Here is a 25,456-nt window from a genome sequence, read left to right as displayed (position 1 = left end):
AGGAGACATGGAGAACACTTATATGACTTGGAGAGGACAGAGGAGACAAGGAATGCACATATATGACTGGGACTAGACACAGGAGACAAGGAGAGCACATATGTGACTGGGAGACGGCAGAGAAGACAAGGAGATCACATATATGATAGGGAGAAGACAGAGAAGACAAGGAGAGCACATTTATGACTGGGAGAAGTCAGAGGACACAAGGATAGCACATATATGACTGGGGAAAACAGAGGACACAAGGAGAGCACATATATGATAGGGAGAGGACAAAGTAGACTAGGAGAGCACATATATGATAGGGAGAGGATAAAGGAGACAAGGAGAGCACATATATGACTGGGAGAAGACAGAGGACGGAAGGAGAGCACATATATGATAGGGAGAGGACAGAGGACACAAAAGGACATATATGGCTGGGACATGACAGAGGAGACAAGAATAGCACATCAATGATAGGGAGAGGTCAAAGGAGACAAGGATATCACATATATGACTTAGAGAATATAGAGGAGACAAGGGGAGCACATATATGTTAGGGAGAGGACAGAGGAGACAAGGAGAGCACTTATATGATAGGGAGAGGACAGGGGAGACAAGAAGGGCGCATATATGATAGGGAGGGGACAGAGGAGACAAGGAGAGCATATATATAATAGGGAGAGGACAGAGAAGACAAGGTGGGCACATATATGATAGGGAGAGAACAGAGGTGACAAGGAGAGCACATATATGATAGGGAGACGACTGAGGAGACAAGGAGGGCACATATATGATAGGGAGAGGACAGAGGAGACAAGGAGAGCTTATATATAATAGGGAGAGGACAGAGGAGACAAGGAGAGCACTTATATGATAGGGAGAGGACAGAGGAGACAAGGTGGGCACATATATGATAGGGAGAGAACAGAGGTGACAAGGAGAGCACATATATGATAGAGAGAGGACAGAGGAGACAAGGAGGGCATATATAATAGGGAGAGGACAGAGTAGACAAGGAGGGCACATATATGATAGGGAGAGGACAGAGGAGACAATGAGAGCACATATATGATAGGGAGAGGACAGAGGAGACAAGGAGGGCATATATAATAGGGAGAGGACAGAGTAGACAAGGAGGGCACATATATGATAGGGAGAGGACAGAGGAGACAATGAGAGCACATATATGATAGTGAGAGTACAGAGGAGACAAGGAGAGCACTTATATGATAGGGAGAGGACAGAGGTGACAAGGAGAGTATTTATATGATATGGAGAGGACAGGGGAGACAAGGAGGGCACATATATAATTGGGAGAGGACAGAGGAGACAAGGAGAGCACTTATATGATAGGGAGAGGACAAAGGAGACAAGGAGAGCACTTATATGATAGGGAGAGGACAGAGGAGTCATGGAGAGTACTTATATGATAGGGAGAGGACAGGGGAGACAAGGAGGGCACATATATAATAGGGAGAGGACAGAGGAGACAAGGAGAGCACATATATGATAGGGAGAGGACAGAGGAGACAAGGAGAGCACATATATGATAGGGAGAGGACAGAGGAGACAAGGAGAGCACTTATAGGATAGGGAGAGGACAGAGGAAACAAGGAGAGCACTTATATGATAGGGAGAGGACAGGCGAGACAAGGAGGGCACATATATAATAGGGAGAGGACAGAGGAGACAAGGAGAGCACTTATATGATAGGGAGAGGGCAGAGGAGACAAGGAGAGCACTTATATGATAGGGAGAGGACAGAGGAGACAAGGAGAGTACTTATATGATAGGGAGAGGACAGAGGAGACAAGGAGAGCACTTACATGATAGGGAGAGGACAGAGGAGACTAGGTGGGCACATATATCGTAGGGAGAGGACAGAGGAGAGAAGGAGAGCACATATATGATAGGGAGAGGACAGAGGAGACAAGGAGAGCACATATATCATAGGGAGAGGACAGAGGAGACAAGGAGAGCACATATATGATAGGGAGAGAACAGAGGTGACAAGGAGAGCACATATATGATAGAGAGAGGACAGAGGAGGCAAGGAGGGCATATATAATAGGGAGAGGACAGAGTAGACAAGGAGTGCACATATATGACTGGGAGAAGACAGAGGACGCAAGGAGAGCACATATATGATAGGGAGAGGACAGAGGAGACAAGGAGAGAACTTATGTGATAGGGAGAGGACAGAGGAGATAAGGAGAGCACATATTTGATAGGGAGAGGACTGAGGAGACATGGAGAATACTTATATGACTTGGAGAGGACAGAGGAGACAAGGAATGCACATATATGACTGGGACTAGACACAGGAGACAAGGAGAGCACATATGTGACTGGGAGACGGCAGAGAAGACAAGGAGATCACATATATGATAGGGAGAAGACAGAGAAGACAAGGAGAGCACATTTATGACTGGGAGAAGTCAGAGGACACAAGGATAGCACATATATGACTGGGGAAAACAGAGGACACAAGGAGAGCACATATATTATAGGGAGAGGACAAAGTAGACTAGGAGAGCACATATATGATAGGGAGAGGATAAAGGAGACAAGGAGAGCACATATATGACTGGGAGAAGACAGAGGACGGAAGGAGAGCACATATATGATAGGGAGAGGACAGAGGACACAAGAGGACATATATGGCTGGGACATGACAGAGGAGACAAGGATAGCACAAATATGATAGGGAGAGGTCAAAGGAGACAAGGAGAGCACATATATGTTAGGGAGAGAACAGAGGAGACAAGGAGGGCACATATATGATAGGGAGGAGACAGAGGAGACAAGGAAAGCACATATATGATAGGGAGAGGACAGAGGAGACAAGGAGAGCACATATATGATAGGGAGAGAAGAGAGGAGACAAGGAGAGCACATATATGATAGGGAGGGGACAGAGGAGACAAGGAAAGCACATATATGATAGGGAGAGGACAGAGGAGACAAGGAGAGCACATATATGACTGGGAGAGGACAGAGGACGCAAGGAGAGCACATATATGATAGGGAGAGGACAAAGGATACAAGGAGAGCACATATATATGATAGGGAGAGGACAAAGTAGACTAGGAGAGCACATATATGATAGGGAGGGGACAGAGGAGACAAGGAAAGCACATATATGATAGGGAGAGGACAGAGGAGACAAGGAGAGCACATATATGATAGGGAGAGAACAGAGGAGACAAGGAGAGCACATATATGATAGGGAGAGGACAGAGGAGTCAAGGAGAGCACATATATGTTAGGGAGAGAACAGAGGAGACAAGGAGGGCACATATATGATAGGGAGGGGACAGAGGAGACAAGGAAAGCACATATATGATAGGGAGAGGACAGAGGAGACAAGGAGAGCACATATATGACTGGGAGAGGACAGAGGACGCAACGAGAGCACATATATGATAGGGAGAGGACAAAGGATACAAGGAGAGCACATATATATGATAGGGAGAGGACAAAGTAGACTAGGAGAGCGCATATATGATAGGGAGTGGACAGGGGAGACAAGGAGAGCACATATATGATAGGGAGAGAACAGAGGTGACAAGGAGAGCACATATATGATAGGCAGAGGACACAGGAGACAAGGAGGGCACATATATGATAGGAAGAGGACAGAGGAGACAAGGAGAGCACTTATATGTTAGGGAGAGAACAGAGGAGACAAGGAGGGCACATATATGATAGGGAGAGGACAGAGGAGACACGGAGGGCACATATATGATAGGGAGAGAACAGAGGAGACAAGGAGGGCACATATATGATAGGGAGAGGACAGAGGAGACAAGGAGGGCACATATATGATAGGGAGAGGACAGACGAGACAAGGAGGGCACATATATGATAGGGAGAGGACAGAGGAGACAAGGAGAGCACTTATATGTTAGGGAGAGAACAGAGGAGACAAGGAGGGCACATATATGATAGGGAGAGGACAGAGGAGTCAAGGAGGGCACTTATATGATAGGGAGAGGACAGAGGAGACAAGAAGGCACATATATGATAGGGAGAGGACAGAGGAGACAAGGAGAGCACTTATATGTTAGGGAGAGAACAGAGGAGACAAGAAGGGCACATATATAATAGGGAGAGGACAGAGGAGACAAGGAGGGCACATATGTGATAGGGAGAGGACAGAGGAGACAAGGAGAGCACATATATAATAGGGAGAGGACAGAGGAGACAAGGAGAGCACTTATATGTTAGGGAGAGAACAGAGGAGACAAGGAGGGCACTTATATAATAGGGAGAGGACAGAGGAGACAAGGAGAGCACTTATATGTTAGGGAGAGAACAGAGGAGACAAGGAGGGCAGTTATATAATAGGGAGAGGACAGAGGAGACAAGGAGGGCACATATATGATAGGGAGAGGCCAGAGGAGACAATGAGAGCACATATATGATAGGGAGAGGACACAGGAGACAAGGAGGGCACATATATAATAGGGAGAGGACACAGGAGACAAGGAGGGCACATATATGATAGGGAGAGGACAGAGGAGACAAGGAGAGCCCTTATATGTTAGGGAGAGAACAGAGGAGACAAGGAGGGCACATATATTATAGGGAGAGGACACAGGAGACAAGGAGGGCACATATGTGATAGGGAGAGAACAGAGGAGACAAGGAGAGCACTTATATGATAGACACAGGACACAGGACACAAGGAGAGCTCTTATATGATAGGGAGAGGACAGAGGAGACAAGGAGGGCCCATATATGATAGGGAGAGGACAGAGGGGACAAGGAGAGCACTTATATGATAGGGAGAGGACAGAGGAGATAAGGAGAGCACATATTTGATAGGGAGAGGACTGAGGAGACATGGAGAATACTTATATGACTTGGAGAGGACAGAGGAGACAAGGAATGCACATATATGACTGGGACTAGACACAGGAGACAAGGAGAGCACATATGTGACTGGGAGACGGCAGAGAAGACAAGGAGATCACATATATGATAGGGAGAAGACAGAGAAGACAAGGAGAGCACATTTATGACTGGGAGAAGTCAGAGGACACAAGGATAGCACATATATGACTGGGGAAAACAGAGGACACAAGGAGAGCACATATATTATAGGGAGAGGACAAAGTAGACTAGGAGAGCACATATATGATAGGGAGAGGATAAAGGAGACAAGGAGAGCACATATATGACTGGGAGAAGACAGAGGACGGAAGGAGAGCACATATATGATAGGGAGAGGACAGAGGACACAAGAGGACATATATGGCTGGGACATGACAGAGGAGACAAGGATAGCACAAATATGATAGGGAGAGGTCAAAGGAGACAAGGAGAGCACATATATGTTAGGGAGAGAACAGAGGAGACAAGGAGGGCACATATATGATAGGGAGGAGACAGAGGAGACAAGGAAAGCACATATATGATAGGGAGAGGACAGAGGAGACAAGGAGAGCACATATATGATAGGGAGAGAAGAGAGGAGACAAGGAGAGCACATATATGATAGGGAGGGGACAGAGGAGACAAGGAAAGCACATATATGATAGGGAGAGGACAGAGGAGACAAGGAGAGCACATATATGACTGGGAGAGGACAGAGGACGCAAGGAGAGCACATATATGATAGGGAGAGGACAAAGGATACAAGGAGAGCACATATATATGATAGGGAGAGGACAAAGTAGACTAGGAGAGCACATATATGATAGGGAGGGGACAGAGGAGACAAGGAAAGCACATATATGATAGGGAGAGGACAGAGGAGACAAGGAGAGCACATATATGATAGGGAGAGAACAGAGGAGACAAGGAGAGCACATATATGATAGGGAGAGGACAGAGGAGTCAAGGAGAGCACATATATGTTAGGGAGAGAACAGAGGAGACAAGGAGGGCACATATATGATAGGGAGGGGACAGAGGAGACAAGGAAAGCACATATATGATAGGGAGAGGACAGAGGAGACAAGGAGAGCACATATATGACTGGGAGAGGACAGAGGACGCAACGAGAGCACATATATGATAGGGAGAGGACAAAGGATACAAGGAGAGCACATATATATGATAGGGAGAGGACAAAGTAGACTAGGAGAGCGCATATATGATAGGGAGTGGACAGGGGAGACAAGGAGAGCACATATATGATAGGGAGAGAACAGAGGTGACAAGGAGAGCACATATATGATAGGCAGAGGACACAGGAGACAAGGAGGGCACATATATGATAGGAAGAGGACAGAGGAGACAAGGAGAGCACTTATATGTTAGGGAGAGAACAGAGGAGACAAGGAGGGCACATATATGATAGGGAGAGGACAGAGGAGACACGGAGGGCACATATATGATAGGGAGAGAACAGAGGAGACAAGGAGGGCACATATATGATAGGGAGAGGACAGAGGAGACAAGGAGGGCACATATATGATAGGGAGAGGACAGACGAGACAAGGAGGGCACATATATGATAGGGAGAGGACAGAGGAGACAAGGAGAGCACTTATATGTTAGGGAGAGAACAGAGGAGACAAGGAGGGCACATATATGATAGGGAGAGGACAGAGGAGTCAAGGAGGGCACTTATATGATAGGGAGAGGACAGAGGAGACAAGAAGGCACATATATGATAGGGAGAGGACAGAGGAGACAAGGAGAGCACTTATATGTTAGGGAGAGAACAGAGGAGACAAGAAGGGCACATATATAATAGGGAGAGGACAGAGGAGACAAGGAGGGCACATATGTGATAGGGAGAGGACAGAGGAGACAAGGAGAGCACATATATAATAGGGAGAGGACAGAGGAGACAAGGAGAGCACTTATATGTTAGGGAGAGAACAGAGGAGACAAGGAGGGCACTTATATAATAGGGAGAGGACAGAGGAGACAAGGAGAGCACTTATATGTTAGGGAGAGAACAGAGGAGACAAGGAGGGCAGTTATATAATAGGGAGAGGACAGAGGAGACAAGGAGGGCACATATATGATAGGGAGAGGCCAGAGGAGACAATGAGAGCACATATATGATAGGGAGAGGACACAGGAGACAAGGAGGGCACATATATAATAGGGAGAGGACACAGGAGACAAGGAGGGCACATATATGATAGGGAGAGGACAGAGGAGACAAGGAGAGCCCTTATATGTTAGGGAGAGAACAGAGGAGACAAGGAGGGCACATATATTATAGGGAGAGGACACAGGAGACAAGGAGGGCACATATGTGATAGGGAGAGAACAGAGGAGACAAGGAGAGCACTTATATGATAGACACAGGACACAGGACACAAGGAGAGCTCTTATATGATAGGGAGAGGACAGAGGAGACAAGGAGGGCCCATATATGATAGGGAGAGGACAGAGGGGACAAGGAGAGCACTTATATGATAGGGAGAGAACAGAGGAGACAAGGAGGGCAGTTATATGATAGGGAGAGGACAGAGGAGACAAGGAGGGCACGTATATGATAGGGAGAGGACAGAGGAGACAAGGAGGGCACATATATGATAGGCACAGGACAGAGGAGACAAGGAGAGCACATATATAATAGGAAGAGGACAGAGGAGACAAGGAGGGCACATATATGATAGGGAGAGGACAGAGGAGACAACGAGAGCACATATATGATAGTGAGAGTACAGAGGAGACAAGGAGGGCACATATATGATAGGGAGAGGACAGAGGAGACAAGGAGAGCACATATATGATAGGGAGAGGACAGAGGAGAACGTATGTGATATGGAGAGGACAGAGGAGATAAGGAGAGCACATATATGATAGGGAGAGGACTGAGGAGACATGGAGAACACTTATATGACTTGGAGAGGACAGAGGAGACAAGGAAAGCACATAAATGACAGGGAGTAGACAGAGGAGACAAGGAGAGCACATATGTGATAGGGAGAGAACAGAGGAGACAAGGAGAGCACATATATGATAGGGAGAAGACAGAGGTGACAAGGAGAGCACTTATATGATAGGGAGAGGACAGAGGAGACAAGGAGAGCACATATATGATAGGGAGAGGACAGAGGAGAACTTATGTGATATGCAGAGGACAGAGGAGATAAGGAGAGCACATATATGATTCGGAGTAGACAGAGGAGACATGGAGGGCACATATATGATAGGGAGAGGACAGAGGAGACAAGGAGAGCACATATATGATAGGGAGAGGACAGAGGAGACAAGGAGAGCACTTATATGTTAGGGAGAGAACAGAGGAGACAAGGAGGGCACATATATAATAGGGAGAGGACAGAGGAGACAAGGAGGGCACATATATAATAGGGAGAGGACAGAGGAGACAAGGAGAGCACTTATATGTTAGGGAGAGAACAGAGGAGACAAGGAGGGCACATATATAATAGGGAGAGGACAGAGGAGACAGGGAGGGCCCATATATGATAGGGAGAGGTCAGAGGGGACAAGGAGAGCACTTATATGTTAGGGAGAGAACAGAGGAGACAAGGAAGGCACTTATATGATATGGAGAGGACTGAGGAGACATGGAGAACACTTATATGACTTGGAGAGGACAGAGGAGACAAGGAAAGCACATATATGATTCGCAGTAGACAGAGGAGACATGGAGGGCACATATATGATAGGGAGAGGACAGAGGAGACAAGGAGAGCACATATATGATAGGGAGAGGACAGAGGAGACAAGGAGAGCACTTATATGTTAGGGAGAGAACAGAGGAGACAAGGAGGGCACATATATAATAGGGAGAGGACAGAGGAGACAAGGAGGGCACATATATGATAGGGAGAGGACAGAGGAGACAAGGAGAGCACATATATAATAGGGAGAGGACAGAGGAGACAAGGAGAGCACTTATATGTTAGGGAGAGAACAGAGGAGACAAGGAGGGCACATATATAATAGGGAGAGGACAGAGGAGACAGGGAGGGCCCATATATGATAGGGAGAGGTCAGCGGGGACAAGGAGAGCACTTATATGTTAGGGAGAGAACAGAGGAGACAAGGAAGGCACTTATATGATATGGAGAGGACAGAGGAGACAAGGAGGGCACGTATATGATAGGGAGAGGACAGAGGAGACAAGGAGGGCACATATATGATAGGTACAGGACAGAGGAGACAAGGAGAGCACATATATAATAGGAAGAGGACAGAGGAGACAAGGAGGGCACATATATGTTAGGGAGAGGACAGAGGAGACAAGGAGAGCACATATATGATAGTGAGAGTACAGAGGAGACAAGGAGAGCACATATGTGATAGGGAGAGGACAGAGGAGAACTTATGTGATATGGAGAGGACAGAGGAGATAAGGAGAGCACATATATGATAGTGAGAGAACTGAGGAGACATGGAGAACACTTATATGACTTGGAGAGGACAGAGGAGACAAGGAAAGCACATATGTGATAGGGAGAGAACAGAGGAGACAAGGAGAGCACATATATGATAGGGAGAAGACAGAGGAGACAAGGAGAGCACTTATATGATAGGGAGAGGACAGAGGAGACAAGGAGGGCACATATATGATAGGGAGAGGACAGAGGAGACAATGAGAGCACATATATGATAGGGAGAGGACAGAGGAGACAAGGAGGGCACATATATAATAGAGAGAGGACAGAGGAGACAAGGAGAGCACTTATATGATAGGGAGAAGATAGAGGAGACAAGGTGGGCACATATATGATAGGGAGAGAACAGAGGAGACAAGGAGAGCACATATATGATAGGGAGGGGACAGAGGAGACAAGGAGGGCACATATATGATAGGGAGAAAACAGAGGAGACAAGGAGGGTACATATATGATAGTGGGAGGACAGAGGAGACAAGGAGGGCACATATATGATAGGGAGAGAACAGAGGAGACAAGGAGGGCACATATATGATAGGGAGAGGACAGAGGAGACAAGGAGAGCACTTACATGATAGGGAGAGGACAGAGGGGCCAAGGAGAGCACATATATGATAGGGAGAGGACAGAGGATACAAGGAGAGCACTTATATGATAGGGAGAGGACAGAGGGGATAAGGAGGGCTCATATATGACTGGGAGAAGACAGAGGACAGAAGGAGAGCACATATATGATAGGGAGAGGACACAGGAGACAAGGAGGGCACATATATGATAGGGAGAGGACAGAGGAGACAAGGAGTGCACATATATGATAGGGAGAGTACAGAGGAGACAAGGAGAGCACTTATATGTTAGGGAGAGAACAGAGGAGACAAGGAGGGCCCATATATGATAGGGAGAGGACAGAGGAGACAAGGAGAGCACTTACATGAGAGGGAGAGGACAGAAAAGACAAGGTGGGCACATATATGATAGGGAGAGAACAGAGGAGACAAGGAGGGTACATATATGATAGTGAGAGGACAGAGGAGACAAGGAGGGCACATATATGATAGGGAGAGAACAGAGGAGACAAGGAGGGCACATATGTGATAGGGAGGGGACAGAGGAGACAAGGAGAGCACTTATGTGATAGGGAGAGGACAGAGGATACAAGGAGAGCACTTATATGATAGGGCGACGACAGAGGAGACAAGGAGAGCACATATATGATAGGGAGAGGACAGAGGATACAAAGAGAGCACTTATATGATAGGGCGAGGACAGAGGAGACAAGGAGAGCACATATATCATAGGGAGAGGACAGAGGAGACAAGGAGGGCACATATATGATAGGGAGAGGACAGAGGAGACAAGGAGAGTACTTATATGATAGGGCGAGGACAGAGGAGACAAGGAGAGCACATATATTATAGGGAGAGGACAGAGGAGACAAGGAGGGCACATATATGACTGGGACAAGACAGAGGAGACTAGGAGAGCACATATGTGTCTGGGAGAAGGCAGAGGAGACAAGGAGATCACATATATGATAGGGAGAGGACAGAGGAGACAAGTAGAGCACCTATATGATAAGGAGAGGACAGAGGAGACAAGGAGGGCACATATATGACTGGGAGAATACAGAGGAGACAAGGAGAGCACATATATAATAGGGAGAGGACAGAGGAGACAAGGAGATCACATATATGACTTAGAGAATACAGAGGAGACAAGGAGAGCACATATATGTTAGGGAGAGGTCAGAGGAGACAAGGAGAGCACTTATATGATAGGGAGAGGACAGAGGAGACAAGGAGAGCACTTATATGATAGGGAGAGGACAGGGGAGACAAGGAGGGCACATATATGATAGGGAGAGGACACAGGAAACAAGGAGAGCACTTATATGATAGGGAGAGGACAGGGGAGACAAGGAGAGCACTTATATGATAGGGAGAGGACAGAGGGGACAAGGAGTGCTCATATATGATAGGGAGGGGACAGAGGAGACAAGGAGAGCACTTATATGATAGGGAGAGGACAGAGGAGACTAGGAGTGCACATATATGATAGGGAGAGGACAGAGGAGACAAGGAGAGCACTTATATGATAGGGAGAGGACAGGGGAAACAAGGAGATCACTTATATGATAGGTAGAAGACAGCGGAGACAAGGAGAGCACCTATATGATAGGGAGAGGACAGAGGAGACAAGGAGGGCACATATATAATAGGGAGAGGACAGAGGAGACAAGGAGAGCACTTATATGATAGGGAGAGGACAGAGGAGACAAGGAGAGCACTTATATGATAGAGAGAGGACAGAGGAGACAAGGAGAGCACTTATATGATAGGGAGAGGACAGAGGAGACAAGGAGAGCACTTATATGATAGGGAGAGTACAGAGGAGACAAGGAGAGCACATAAATGATAGGGAGAGGACAGTGGAGTCAAGGAGAGCACTTATATGATAGGGAGAGAACAGAGGAGACAAGGAGAGCACTTATATGATAAGGAGAGAACAGAGGAGACAAGGAGAGCACATAAATGATAGGGAGAGGACAGAGGAGTCAAGGAGGGAACATATATGATAGGGAGAGGACAGAGGAGACAAGGAGAGCACTTATATGATAGGGAGAGGACGGAGGAGACAAGGAGAGCACTTATATGATAGGGAGAGGACAGAGGAGACAAGGAGAGCACTTATATGTTAGGGAGAGAACAGAGGAGATAAGGAGTGCACATATTTGATAGGGAGAGGACAGAGGAGACAAGGAGAGCACTTATATGATAGGGAGAGAACAGAGGAGACAAGGAGAGCAAATAAATGATAGGGAGAGGACAGAGGAGTCAAGGTGGGAACATATATGATAGGGAGAGGACAGAGGAAACAAGGAGAGAACTTATATGATAGGGAGAGGACGGAGGAGACAAGGAGAGCACATATATTATAGGGAGAGGACAGAGGAGACAAGGAGAGCACTTATATGATAGAGAGAGGACAGAGGAGACAAGGAGGGCACATATATGATAGGGAGAGGACAGAGGAGAGAAGGAGAGCACATATATGATAGGGAGAGAACAGAGGAGACAAGGATAGCACATATATGATAGGGAGAGGGCAGAGGAGACAAGGAGAGCACTTATATGATAGGGAGAGGACACAGGAGACAAGGAGAGAACATATATGATAGGGAGAGGTCAGAGGAGACTAGGAGAGCACATATATGATAGGGAGAGGACAGAGGAGACAAGGAGGGCACATATATGATAGGGAGAGGACAGAGGAGTCATGGAGAGCACTTATATGACTGGGAGAGGTCAGTGGAGACAAGGCAAGCACATATATGACTGGGAGAAGGCACAGGAGACTTGGAGAGCACATATAAGACGAGGAGAATACAGAGCACACAAGGAGAGCACAGTTATGGTAGGGAGAGGACAGAGGAGACAAGGAGAGCACATATATGACTGGGAGAGGACAGAGGACGCAAGGAGAGCACATATATGATAGGGAGAGGACAGAGGAGACAAGTAGAGCACCTATATGATAGGGAGAGGACAGAGGAGACAAGGAGGGCACATATATGACTGGGAGAATACAGAGGAGACAAGGAGAGCACATATATAATAGGGAGAGGACAGAGGAGACAAGGAGATCACATATATGAGTTAGAGAATACAGAGGAGACAAGGAGAGCACATATATGTTAGGGAGAGGACAGAGGAGACAAGGAGAGTACTTATATGATAGGGAGAGGACAGAGGAGACAAGGAGAGCACTTGTATGATAGGGAGAGTACAGGGGAGACAAGGAGGGCACATATATGATAGGGAGAGGACAGAGGAGACAAGGAGAGCACTTATATGATAGGGAGAGGACAGAGGTGACAAGGAGAGTACTTATATGATAGGGAGAGGACAGGGGAGACAAGGAGGGCACATATATAATAGGGAGAGGACAGAGGAGACAAGGAGAGCACTTATATGATAGGGAGAGGACAGAGGAGACAAGGAGAGCACTTATATGATAGGGAGAGGACAGAGGAGACAAGGAGAGTACTTATATGATAGGGAGAGGACAGCGGAGACAAGGAGGGCACATATATAATAGGGAGAGGACAGAGGAGACAAGGAGAGCACATATATGATAGGGAGAGGACAGAGGAAACAAGGAGAGCACTTATAGGATAGGGAGAGGACAGAGGAAACAAGGAGAGCACTTATATGATAGGGAGAGGACAGGGGAGACAAGGAGGGCACATATATTATAGGGAGAGGACAGAGGAGACAAGGAGAGCACTTATATTATAGGGAGAGGACAGAGGAGACAAGGAGATTACTTATATGATAGGGAGAGGACAGGGGGACAAGGAGGGCACATATATAATAGGGAGAGGACAGAGGAGACAAGGAGAGCACTTATATGATAGGGAGAGGACAGAGGAAACAAGGAGAGCACTTATATGATAGGGAGAGGACAGGGGAGACAAGGAGGGCACATATATAATAGGGAGAGGACAGAGGAGACAAGGAGAGCACTTATATGATAGGGAGAGGACAGAGGAGACAAGGAGAGCACATATATGCTAGCGAGAGGACAGAGGAGACAAGGAGAGCACATATATGATAGGGAGAGGACAAAGGAGACAAGAAGGGCACTTATATGTTAGGGAGAGGACAGACGAGACAAGGAGTGCACATATATGATAGGGAGAGTACAGAGGAGACTTGGAGAGCACTTATATGACTGGGAGAGGTCATTGGAGACAAGGAAAGCACATATTTGACTGGGAGAAGACACAGGGGACATGGAGAGCACATATATGACGAGGAGAATACAGAGCACACAAGGAGAGCACATATATGGTAGGGAGAGGACAGAGGAGACAAGGAGAGCACATATATGCCTGGAAGAGGACAGTGGACGCAAGGAGAGCACATATATCATAGGGAGAGAACAGAGGAGACAAGGACAGTTCATATATGATTGGGAGAGGACAGAGGAGACAAGGAGAGCACATATTTGATAGGGAGAGGACAGAGGAGACAAGGAGAGAACTTATGTGATAGGGAGAGGACAGAGTAGATAAGGAGAGCACATATATGTTAGGGAGAGGACAGAGGAGCCATGGAGAATACTTATATGACTTGGAGAGGACAGAGGAGACAAGGAAAGCACATATATGACTGGGACAAGACAGAGGAGACAAGGAGAGCACATATGTGTCTGGGAGAAGGCAGAGGAGACTAGGAGATCACATATATGATAGGGAGAGGACAGAGGAGACAAGTAGAGCACCTATATGATAGGGAGAGGACAGAGGAGACAAGGAGGGCACATATATGACTGGGAGAATACAGAGGAGACAAGGAGAGCACATATATAATAGGGAGAGGACAGAGGAGACAAGGAGATCACATATATGAGTTAGAGAATACAGAGGAGACAAGGAGAGCACATATATGTTAGGGAGAGGACAGAGGAGACAAGGAGAGCACTTATATGATAGGGAGAGGACAGAGGAGACAAGGAGAGCACTTATATGATAGGGAGAGGACAGGGGAGACAAGGAGGGCACATATATGATAGGGAGAGGACAGAGGAGACAAGGACAGCACTTATATGATAGGGAGAGGACAGAGGTGACAAGGAGAGTACTTATATGATAGGGAGAGGACAGGGGAGACAAGGAGGGCACATATATAATAGGGAGAGGACAGAGGAGACAAGGAGAGCACTTATATGATAGGGAGAGGACAGAGGAGACAAGGAGAGCACTTATATGATAGGGAGAGGACAGAGGAGACAAGGAGAGTACTTATATGATAGGGAGAGGACAGGGGAGTTAGGAGGGCACATATATAATAGGGAGAGGACAGAGGAGACAAGGAGAGCACATATATGATAGGGAGAGGACAGAGGAGACAAGGAGAGCACATATATGATATGGAGAGGACATAGGAGACAAGGAGAGCACTTATAGGATAGGGGAGGACAGAGGAAACAAAGAGAGCACTTATATGATAGGGAGAGGACAGGGGAGACAAGGAGGGCACATATATTATAGGGAGAGGACAGAGGAGACAAGGAGAGCACTTATATGATAGGGAGAGGACAGAGGAGACAAGGAGAGTACTTATATGATAGGGGGAGGACAGGGGAGACAAGGAGGGCACATATATAATAGGGAGAGGACAAAGGAGACAAGGAGAGCACTTATATGATAGGGAGAGGACAGAGGAAACAAGGAGAGCACTTATATGATAGGGAGAGTACAGGGGAGACAAGGAGGGCGCATATATAATAGGGAGAGGACAGAGGAGACAAGGAGAGCACTTATATGATAGGGAGAGGACAGAGGAGACAAGGAGAGCACTTATATGATAGGGAGAGGACAGAGGAGACAAGGAGAGTACTTATATGAGAGGGAGAGGACAGAGGAGAGAAGGAGAGCACTTACATGATAGGGAGAGGACAGAGGAGACAAGGTGGGCACATATATCTTAGGGAGAGGACAGAGGAGAGAAGGAGAGCACATATATGATAGGGAGAGGACAGAGGAGACAAGGAGGGCATATATAATAGGGAGAGGACAGAGTAGACAAGGAGGGCACATATATGATAGGGAGAGGACAGAGGAGACAATGAGAGCACATATATGATAGTGAGAGTACAGAGGAGACAAGGAGGGCACATTTATGATAGGGAGAGGACAGAGGAGACAAGGAGGGCACATATATGATAAGGCTAGGACAGAGGAAACAAGGAGAGCACTTATATGATAGGTAGAGGACAGAGGAGACAAGGAGGGCACATATATGATTGGGAGAGAACAGAGCAGACAAGGAGAGCACTTATATGATTGGGAGAGAACAGAGGAGACAAGGAGAGCACTTATATGATAGGGAGAGGACAGAGGAGACAAGGAGAGCACATATATGATAGGGAGAGGACAGAGGAGACAATGTGGGCACATATATGATAGGGAGAGGACAGAGGAGAGAATAAGGGCACATATATGATAGGGAGAGGACAGAGGAGAGAAGGAGAGCACATATGTCATAGGGAGAGGACAGAGGAGACAAGGAGGGCACATATATGATAGGGAGAGGACAGAGGAGATAAGGAGAGCACTTATATCATAGGGAGAGGACAGAGGAGACAAGGAGAGCACATATATGATAGGGAGAGAACAGAGGAGACAAGGAGAGCACATATATGATAGGGAGAGAACAGAGGAGACAAGGAGAGCACATATATGATAGGGAGAGAAGAGAGGAGACAAATAGAGCACATATATGATAGGGAGAGAACAGAGGAGACAAGGAGGACACATATATGATAGGGAGAGGACAGAGGAGACAAGGAGGCCACATATATGATAGGGAGAGAACAGAGGAGACAAGGAGAGCACATATATGATAGGGAGAGGACAGAGGAGACAAGGAGAGCACTTATATCATAGGGAGAGGACAGAGGAGACAAGGAGAGCACATATATGATAGGGAGAGAACAGAGGAGACAAGGAGAGCACATATATGATAGGGAGAGGACAGAGGAGACAAGGAGAGCACTTATATCATAGGGAGAGGACAGAGGAGGCAAGGAGAGCACTTATATGTTAGGGAGAGAACAGAGGAGACAAGGAGAGCACTTATATGATAGGGAGAGGACAGAGGAGACAAGAAGAGCACATATATGATAGGGAGAGGACAGAGGAGATAAGGAGAGCACTTATATCATAGGGAGAGAATAGAGGAGACAAGGAGAGCACTTATATGATAGGGAGAGAACAGAGGAGACAAGGAGAGCACTTATATGATAATGAGAGGACAGAGGAGACAAGGAGGGCACAAATATGATAGGAAGAGAACAGAGGAGACAAGGAGAGCACATATATGATAGGGAGAGGACAGAGCCGACAAGGAGGGCAAATATGGGATAGGGAGATGACAGAGGAGAAAAGGAGGGCACATATATGATAGGGAGAGAACAGAGGAGACAAGGAGAGCACTTATATGATAGGGAGAGGACAGAGAAGACAAGGTGGGCACATATATGATAGGGAGAGAACAGAGGTGACAAGGAGAGCACATATATGATAGGGAGACGACTGAGGAGACAAGGAGGGCACATATATGATAGGGAGAGGACAGAGGAGACAAGGAGAGCTTATATATAATAGGGAGAGGACAGAGGAGACAAGTAGAGCACTTATATGATAGGGAGAGGACAGAGGAGACAAGGTGGGCACATATATGATAGGGAGAGGACAGAGGTGACAAGGAGAGCACATATATGATAGGGAGAGGACAGAGGAGACAAGGAGGGCATATATAATAGGGAGAGGACAGAGTAGACAAGGAGGGCACATATATGATAGGGAGAGGACAGAGGAGACAAGGAGAGCACATATATGATAGGGAGAGAACAGAGGAGACAAGGAGAGCACACATATGATAGGGAGAGGACAGAGGAGACAAGGAGAGCACTTATATCATAGGGAGAGGACAGAGGAGGCAAGGAGAGCAGTTATATGTTAGGGAGACAACAGAGGAGACAAGGAGAGCACTTATGTGATAGGGAGAGGACAGAGGAGACAAGGAGAGCACATATATGATAGGGAGAGGACAGAAGAGATAAGGAGAGCACTTATATCATAGGGAGAGAACAGAGGAGACAAGGAGAGCACTTATATGATAGGGAGAGAACAGAGGAGACAAGGAGAGCACTTATATGATAGGGAGAGGACAGAGGAGACAAGGAGGCCACAAATATGATAGGGAGAGAACAGAGGAGACAAGGAGAGCACATATTATGATAGGGAGAGGACAGAGGCGACAAGGAGGGCAAATTTGGGATAGGGAGATGACAGAGGAGACAAGGAGGGCACATATATGATAGGGAGAGAACAGAGGAGACAAGGAGAGCACTTATATGATAGGGAGAGAATAGAGGAGATAAGGAGAGCACTTATATGATAGGGAGAGGACAGAGGAGACAAGGAGGGCACGTATATGATAGGGAGAGGGCAGAGGAGAGAAGGAGGGCACATATATGTTAGGGAGAGAACAGAGGAGACAATGAGAGCACTTATATGATAGGGAGAGGACAGAGGAGACAAGGAGGGCACATATATGATAGGGAGAGAACAGAGGAGACAAGGAGAGCACATATATGATAGGGAGAGGACAGAGGCGACAAGGAGGGCTAATATGGGATAGGGAGATGACAGAGGAGACAAGGAGGGCACATATATGATAGGGAGAGAACAGAGGAGACAAGGAGAGTACGTATATGATAGGGAGAGAATAGAGGAGATAAGGAGAGCACTTATATGATAGGGAGAGGACAGAGGAGACAAGGAGGGCACGTATATGATAGGGAGAGGGCAGAGGAGACAAGGAGGGCACATATATGATAGGGAGAGGACAGAGGAGACAAGGAGGGCACATATATGATAGGGAGAGGACAGAGGGGACGACAAGGAGGGCACGTATATGATAGGGAGAGGGCAGAGGAGACAAGGAGGGCACATATATGATAGGGAGAGGACAGAGGAGACAAGGAGGGCACATATATGATAGGGAGAGGACAGAGGAGACAAGGAGAGCACATATATGATAGGGAGAGGACAGAGGAGACAAGGAGAGCACATATATGATAGGGAGAGGGCAGAGGAGAGAAGGAGAGCACATATATGATAGGGATAGAACAGAGGAGACAAGGAGAGCACATATATGATAGGGAGAGGACAGAGGCGACAAGGAGGGCTAATATGGGATAGGGAGATGACAGAGGAGACAAGGAGGGCACATATATGATAGGGAGAGAACAGAGGAGACAAGGAGAGTACTTATATGATAGGGAGAGAATAGAGGAGATAAGGAGAGCACTTATATGATAGGGAGAGGACAGAGGAGACAAGGAGGGCACGTATATGATAGGGAGAGGGCAGAGGAGACAAGGAGGGCACATATATGATAGGGAGAGGACAGAGGAGACAAGGAGGGCACATATATGATAGGGAGAGGACAGAGGGGACAAGGAGGGCACGTATATGATAGGGAGAGGGCAGAGGAGACAAGGAGGGCACATATATGATAGGGAGAGGTCAGAGGAGACAAGGAGGGCACATATATGATAGGGAGAGGACAGAGGAGACAAGGAGAGCACATATATGATAGGGAGAGGGCAGAGGAGAGAAGGAGAGCACATATATGATAGGGATAGAACAGAGGAGACAAGGAGGGCACATATATGATAGGGAGAGGACAGAGGAGACAAGGAGGGCACATATATGATAGGGAGAGGACAGAGGAGAAAAGGAGGGCACATATATGATAATGAGAGGACAGAGGAGACAAGGAGGGCACATATATGATAGGGAGAGGACAGAGGAGACAAGGAGAGCACATGTATGATAGGGAGAGGACAGAGGAGACAAGGAGAGCACATATATGATAGGGAGAGGGCAGAGGAGAGAAGGAGAGCACATATATGATAGGGATAGAACAGAGGAGACAAGGAGGGCACATATATGATAGGGAGAGGACAGAGGAGACAAGGAGGGCACATATATGATAGGGAGAGGACAGAGGAGAAAAGGAGGGCACATATATGATAGGGAGAGGACAGAGGAGACAAGGAGGGCACATATATGATAGGGAGAGGACAGAGGGGACAAGGAGGGCACGTATATTATAGGGAGAGGGCAGAGGAGACAAGGAGGGCTCATATATGATAGGGAGAGGGCAGAGGAGACAAGGAGGGCTCATATATGATAGGGAGAGGACAGAGGAGACAAGGAGGGCACATATATGATAGGGAGAGGACAGAGGAGACAAGGAGAGTACTTATATGATAGGGAGAGAACAGAGGAGACAAGGAGAGCACATATATGATAGGGAGAGGACAGAGGAGGCAAGGAGAGCACTTATATTATAGGAAGAGAAGAGAGGAGACAAGGAGAGCACATATTTGGTATGGAGAGGACAGAGGAGACAATGAGGGCACAAATATGATAGGGAGTGGACAGAGGAGACAAGGAGAGCACTTATATGATAGGAAGAGAAGAGAGGAGACAAGGAGAGCACATATTTTGTATGGAGAGGACAGAGGAGGCAATGAGGGCACAAATATGACTGGGAGAAGACAGAGGAGACAAGGAGAGCACAAATATTAATGGTGAGCAGACAGGAGACTGGGAGGGTACAGAGGTGACAATTATTTAACAGGGATATCACAGAGGATAGATGGAGACCACGGACGTGACAGATAGAGCATAGAGGAGTGGAGGAACTCACATACGTAACAGGAAGTGCACAAAGAAATCACAGGGGAGACAGGGAGAGCACAGAAGTTACAGAGAGAACATAGAGGGGACAGGATGGACACATAGTTGACAGGTTAAGGATAAGGGGAACTGGATGAGCTCAAATTGTACAGTGTGAGCAAGGGGTAAGGGTGGGAGGGAGGGAGGGAGGGAGGGAGTGAGTGAGTGAGAGAGAGAGAGAGAGAGAGATAGAGAGTGAGTGAGTGAGTGAGTGAGTGAGTGAGTGAGTGAGTGAGTGAGTGAGTGAGTGAGTGAAGTGGGTTGAGAGAGAGAGAGAGAGAGAGAGAGAGTAAAGTGGGTTGAGAGTGACTACAGAGGGAACAGAGTTTGAATGGATAGAATAGGCAGAGCGCAGATGGGACTGTGAGTACACAGTGAGAGCAGTTTTTTTTCCCCTCAATTTTGTCATCAATATTGTCTTTATTTCGCCTCGTTTTCCTCTCCTTTATATTTTCCTGAATTTTTGGTTTTCCCCCTTCATTGTCTCTCAATTTTCTGCGCTATTACCTGTGTATTTGGGGCTTGTGTTTCTTCTAATAGTCAATGTGATTTCTTTTCTATTTTAGCTGTATCTGTCGTTGATCCTATTTTCCCTGTATTTGTCCTTTATTACGCCTCTATTTTCCCTCCATTTTTTTTCCTTTAGTTTCCAGCTATTTTCTTCTGTGTTTTGTCCTGTTATAATAGAATAGAAGGATAGTGGAGAGGAAATAGAAGGGATAATAAAGGAGGAAATTGAGGTGATAATAGAGGAAAAGTAGAGAAGAATATGGAGGTGAAAATAGGGAGGAACATAGTGGAGGAAACAGAGGGAGAATAGAGAATACAGGGACAATAGAGGGGAAAATACAGGGGAAAGTACCTAGAGGAGAAAAATAGATCGAAGTAGAGAGAAAAATAAAGGAGAAAATAGAGAGGAAGTCAGACGGATAAAAGAATGGAAAATAGAATGGAATATTAAAGGAAAAATAGAGGATATAATAGAAGTGAAAATGGAGGGACTATTTTTTTAGTATGTTATTTTACGACGTTTTATCAACAGCTTAGGTTATTTAGCGTCTGAATGAGATGAAGGTGATAATGCCAGTGAAATGAGTCCAGGGTCCAGAACCGAAAGTTACCCAGCATTTGCTCATATTGGGTTGAGGGAAAACGCCGGAAAAAATGTCAACCAGGTAACTTGCCCCCACCAGGAATCGAACGAGGGCCACCGGTTTCTCTACCAGACGCGCTATGGAGGGAATATATAGGATAAAGTAGAGGAGGAAATATAATGAAGAATGATATGAAAATATCATAGATAGAGGAAAATAGAGGGAAAAGAGAGAAGAAAGTAGAACGAAATACTGTAGAGTTTAAGTTCTTCGTTCGTAAAGTTCATTTCTTCGCGAGATGGCGTGTCGAAAAATCCGAGATATGGCCAGCAGTACTGCCAATTGAGCAATTTTGTCATTGAATGTAATGATTAAAAATGTTTTTTGGTAACAAGTTTTTTTCTCCTGTATATTGCTTAAATAGAGATATATTAACTTTTTATACACCCTCAAGTCAGAAATCGCGGTGTCTTTATCGATAATAAAGAATCTGACGACTTTTGCAGTAGGCTACTGTTTAGTAAGTTTTGTTGACGTGTGTTGGCAATCCTGATTAATTCAAAACTAATGTGGCTGACTTACGTGAGGTGTACAATTTTATGGTTTTGTGTTTTTTATATAGAAAATGGATATAAGTATGCATTATGAAATTAAGGAAACGAGGTGAGAATACTTTTAGGACTGTGAGACTTACGAAATAATTAGATTTATTTAAACTATCTTGAGTGTAATGCTTTTCAAGATTGAAGTTGGGGTATGCGTAGTATAGGTCTGCTATAGATAATTTGTATCGTTTGTGGAGCATTGGGTTATAATTTAATAGGTACGGTGGTATTGATGAATGTACTTTCGGCGGCTATGTTGGAGTAAGCAGAAACAGGCTGTAACGTATAATTTAAGGTGAATGTAGAGTACCCAACGCCCACTGAACGAATATTTTACTTTTATCACTGCCAGTGTTGCGCTATAATCGTATATGCAAGGTAGGCTATAACAAAAACCTAAACTAAGCAAACCTAACCTCTCAAAGAAGCAAGAAGTTATATTAAATATGTGTAAAATTGGCCTATGTCTCTATAGTGGGCGGGACATAAGTAACATTGACCCAGCAGACTAGATGACAAAAGCTTCTCAACCGAATAATAACAGGCATTTCTCATATTTATTCTGCGTTTAATTTCCTCCCCAGTGTCATTTATATTTGTTAGTGTTGCTCCAAGATATTTGAATTTGTCCACCTCTTCGAAGGATAAATCTCCAATTTTTATAGTTCCATTTCGTACAATATTCTGGTCACGAGACATAATCATATACTTAGTCTTTTCGGGATTTACTTCCAACCCTATTGTTTTACTTGCTTCGAGTAGAATTTGTGGATTTTCTCCTAACATATTCACGTCATCCTCATGGACAAGAAGCTGATGTAATCCGTTTAATTCCAAACCCTCTTTGTTATCCTGAACTTTCCCAATGGCATATTCTAGAGCGAAGTTAAAAAGTAAAGGTGATAGTGCATCTCCCTGCTTTAGCCCGCAGTGAATTGGAAAAGCATCAGATAGAAACTGGCGTATACTGACTCTGCTGTACGTTTCACTGAGACACATTTTAATTAATCGAACTAGTTTCTTGGGAATACCAAATTCAATAAGAATATTATATAAAACTTCTCTATTAACCGAGTCATACGCCTTTTTGAAATGTATGAATAACTGATGTACTGTACCCTTATATTTCCATTTTTTTCTCCAATATCTGTCGAATACAAAAAAAAAAAATATGATCAATAGTCGGTCTATTACGCCTAAAACCACACTGATGATCCCGAATAATTTCATCTACATATGGAATTAATGAAGTATAATTGTAGGTACCTAAAATAGTTACGTAATGATAATAGGTAATTTGTATGGAGGTTTTTGGAGCAATGGGTTATAATGTAATAACTACAGTGGTATTGATGAATGTTATTTCGCTGGTTATGTTAGAGTAGCCTAAGCAGGAACGCAACGTACTGTACCGGTATAATTACTGTATATGATTTGCAGGTGTATACTGCCCCATGTTGTTCGTTTTAAGTGACTCGTGTTTAGACCTCGGATTTTTAGGTGCTTAAAGTGTAATTCTAGGTACCTAAAATACTATTGCAGAAAGGAAATAGGTTTTAAAGGATACTGATAGGCGTACCTTTTATAAATCATTGAAAATTATTAAAATAGATTAGTGGTAGCCTGTATAATGCAATGAAACGTTAATATAATTTATTCAGCATTGTGAAACGGAAAACACGTGCACACTTTTTTACCTTTCTGATTAATGTAATGAAGCTTATATTGAACACAAGTTGTTGCATGTTCTTAAAATACAAAAAAGAACAGATTTGTCTAGGGTTGTTGAATGTGCATCATCTTGCTTACGAAAAGACAGTGGCAATAATGAATTTTGCGTGCACAAAGTTGAAATTTTGGAGTAAGAGGGAAGAAAGATATCCGTGTTGTTAAATTTATCCCGAATACTTTTTGTAGATTTTGCAAGGAAGAACTGCATCTCTTGTCTGTTAACATCAGCTTCAAGTATATAAGTTAAATGAATATGTTTAGGTAAATACCGTAAGTTTAAAATTTGTTATGAAGAAAAGGAGTGTGGACAGTTTGCTCGGTTTTCTTTCCACCTTCCTAGATTATGGAATTTGTTATGAATAAAATTAGTGCGGGCAGTTTTGTTCGGCTTTCTTTCCACTTTGCTAATTTGTTATGAAGAAAATGAGTGTGGGCAGTTTTGCTAGTTTTTCTTTTCACTTTGCTAGATTATGGAATTTGTTATGAAGAAAATGATTGAGGGCAGTTTTGCTCAGTTTTCTTTCCACTTTGTTAATTTGTTACGAAGAAGATGAATGAGGGCAGTTTTTCTCGGTTTTTCTTTCTAGTTTCTAGATTATGGAATTAGTAGTAGCAATGCAGTTTCTATATCTTGGTGTTTGATAGATGCCGAAGATTTAGACAACATGTAAAGAAATGTGATTATCACGTGTCTTGTTTCAGGGCGTTTTGGGCAGTTTAGGAGTCTGTGTTTGATTCTGTGGAGTAAGTGACAGAAGATGAGACGATGGTAGTGAAGCAGCAGTGCGAGAGGAGATGGGAGGCAACTGTGGAGCAAATTCCAGTTAGAATACATGCATAAATCGGTAAATATGGATTACTGACTAATGTCGATATTTAAACACAGTAATAATGTTGTGAAAAATTACAGTAATAATATGAGAAATTTTGTGAATTAATATTTGTGACGATGTGCATGTGCTGCTAGTTTTGATTCAGTTTGCATGTGTTGCTGTTTCATAGGTTGCCGAAATTGTAAGGCACTTGTAAAGACATGTGATTGTGATGTGTTTTGTTTCAGGGTGTTTTGCGGCAGATGTGGACTGTGGATGAACTGACACAGAGCAGGGTGGCAATCGAGGGGCAGTGTGACAGGAGCTGGGAGGTGGCAACTGTGGAGGAAATCCTAGTCAGGACACGTGCATAAGCTGGTGAACATGGATTACTAATTAGTGTCGATATTAAACACGGTAATTAGGAGTAGTTGTAAAGAGTGGGAAAATAGTTGAGAAAATAAATTTACTGGATTTAGATTTCTGAAGATTTGCATGTTCTATTGTGAGTGCAGTTTTCATATCTTGCTATTTCATAGGTTACAGAGAATGTAAGCTACAT

The 25,456-nt window shown here is 45.2% G+C and overlaps 1 protein-coding gene across 3 annotated transcripts in view; it reads left to right on the top strand.

Annotated features, from left to right (window-relative positions):
- The window catches only part of LOC138709482 (cornifin-A-like), a 52,443-nt gene that overhangs the window by 18,862 nt on the left and 8,125 nt on the right, over window positions 1-25,456 (top strand). Inside the window, exons 1-3 of one of the 3 annotated variants that reach the window (XR_011334939.1) lie at window positions 22,288-22,409; window positions 24,785-24,927; window positions 25,143-25,311. The gene's annotated coding sequence lies outside the window, so the exon portion shown is untranslated. Of the gene's footprint in view, window positions 1-22,287; window positions 22,410-24,784; window positions 24,928-25,142; window positions 25,312-25,456 lie in introns of those variants that run through there. The other 2 variants (XM_069840273.1, XR_011334938.1) reach the window with 2 other exon arrangements.

This window comes from Periplaneta americana, chromosome 11 (genome assembly GCF_040183065.1).
Source record: "Periplaneta americana isolate PAMFEO1 chromosome 11, P.americana_PAMFEO1_priV1, whole genome shotgun sequence".
Taxonomy (NCBI): domain Eukaryota; kingdom Metazoa; phylum Arthropoda; class Insecta; order Blattodea; family Blattidae; genus Periplaneta; species Periplaneta americana.
Note: the sequence above shows the minus strand (reverse complement) of the source record. Positions and strands in the feature narration are given on the sequence as shown.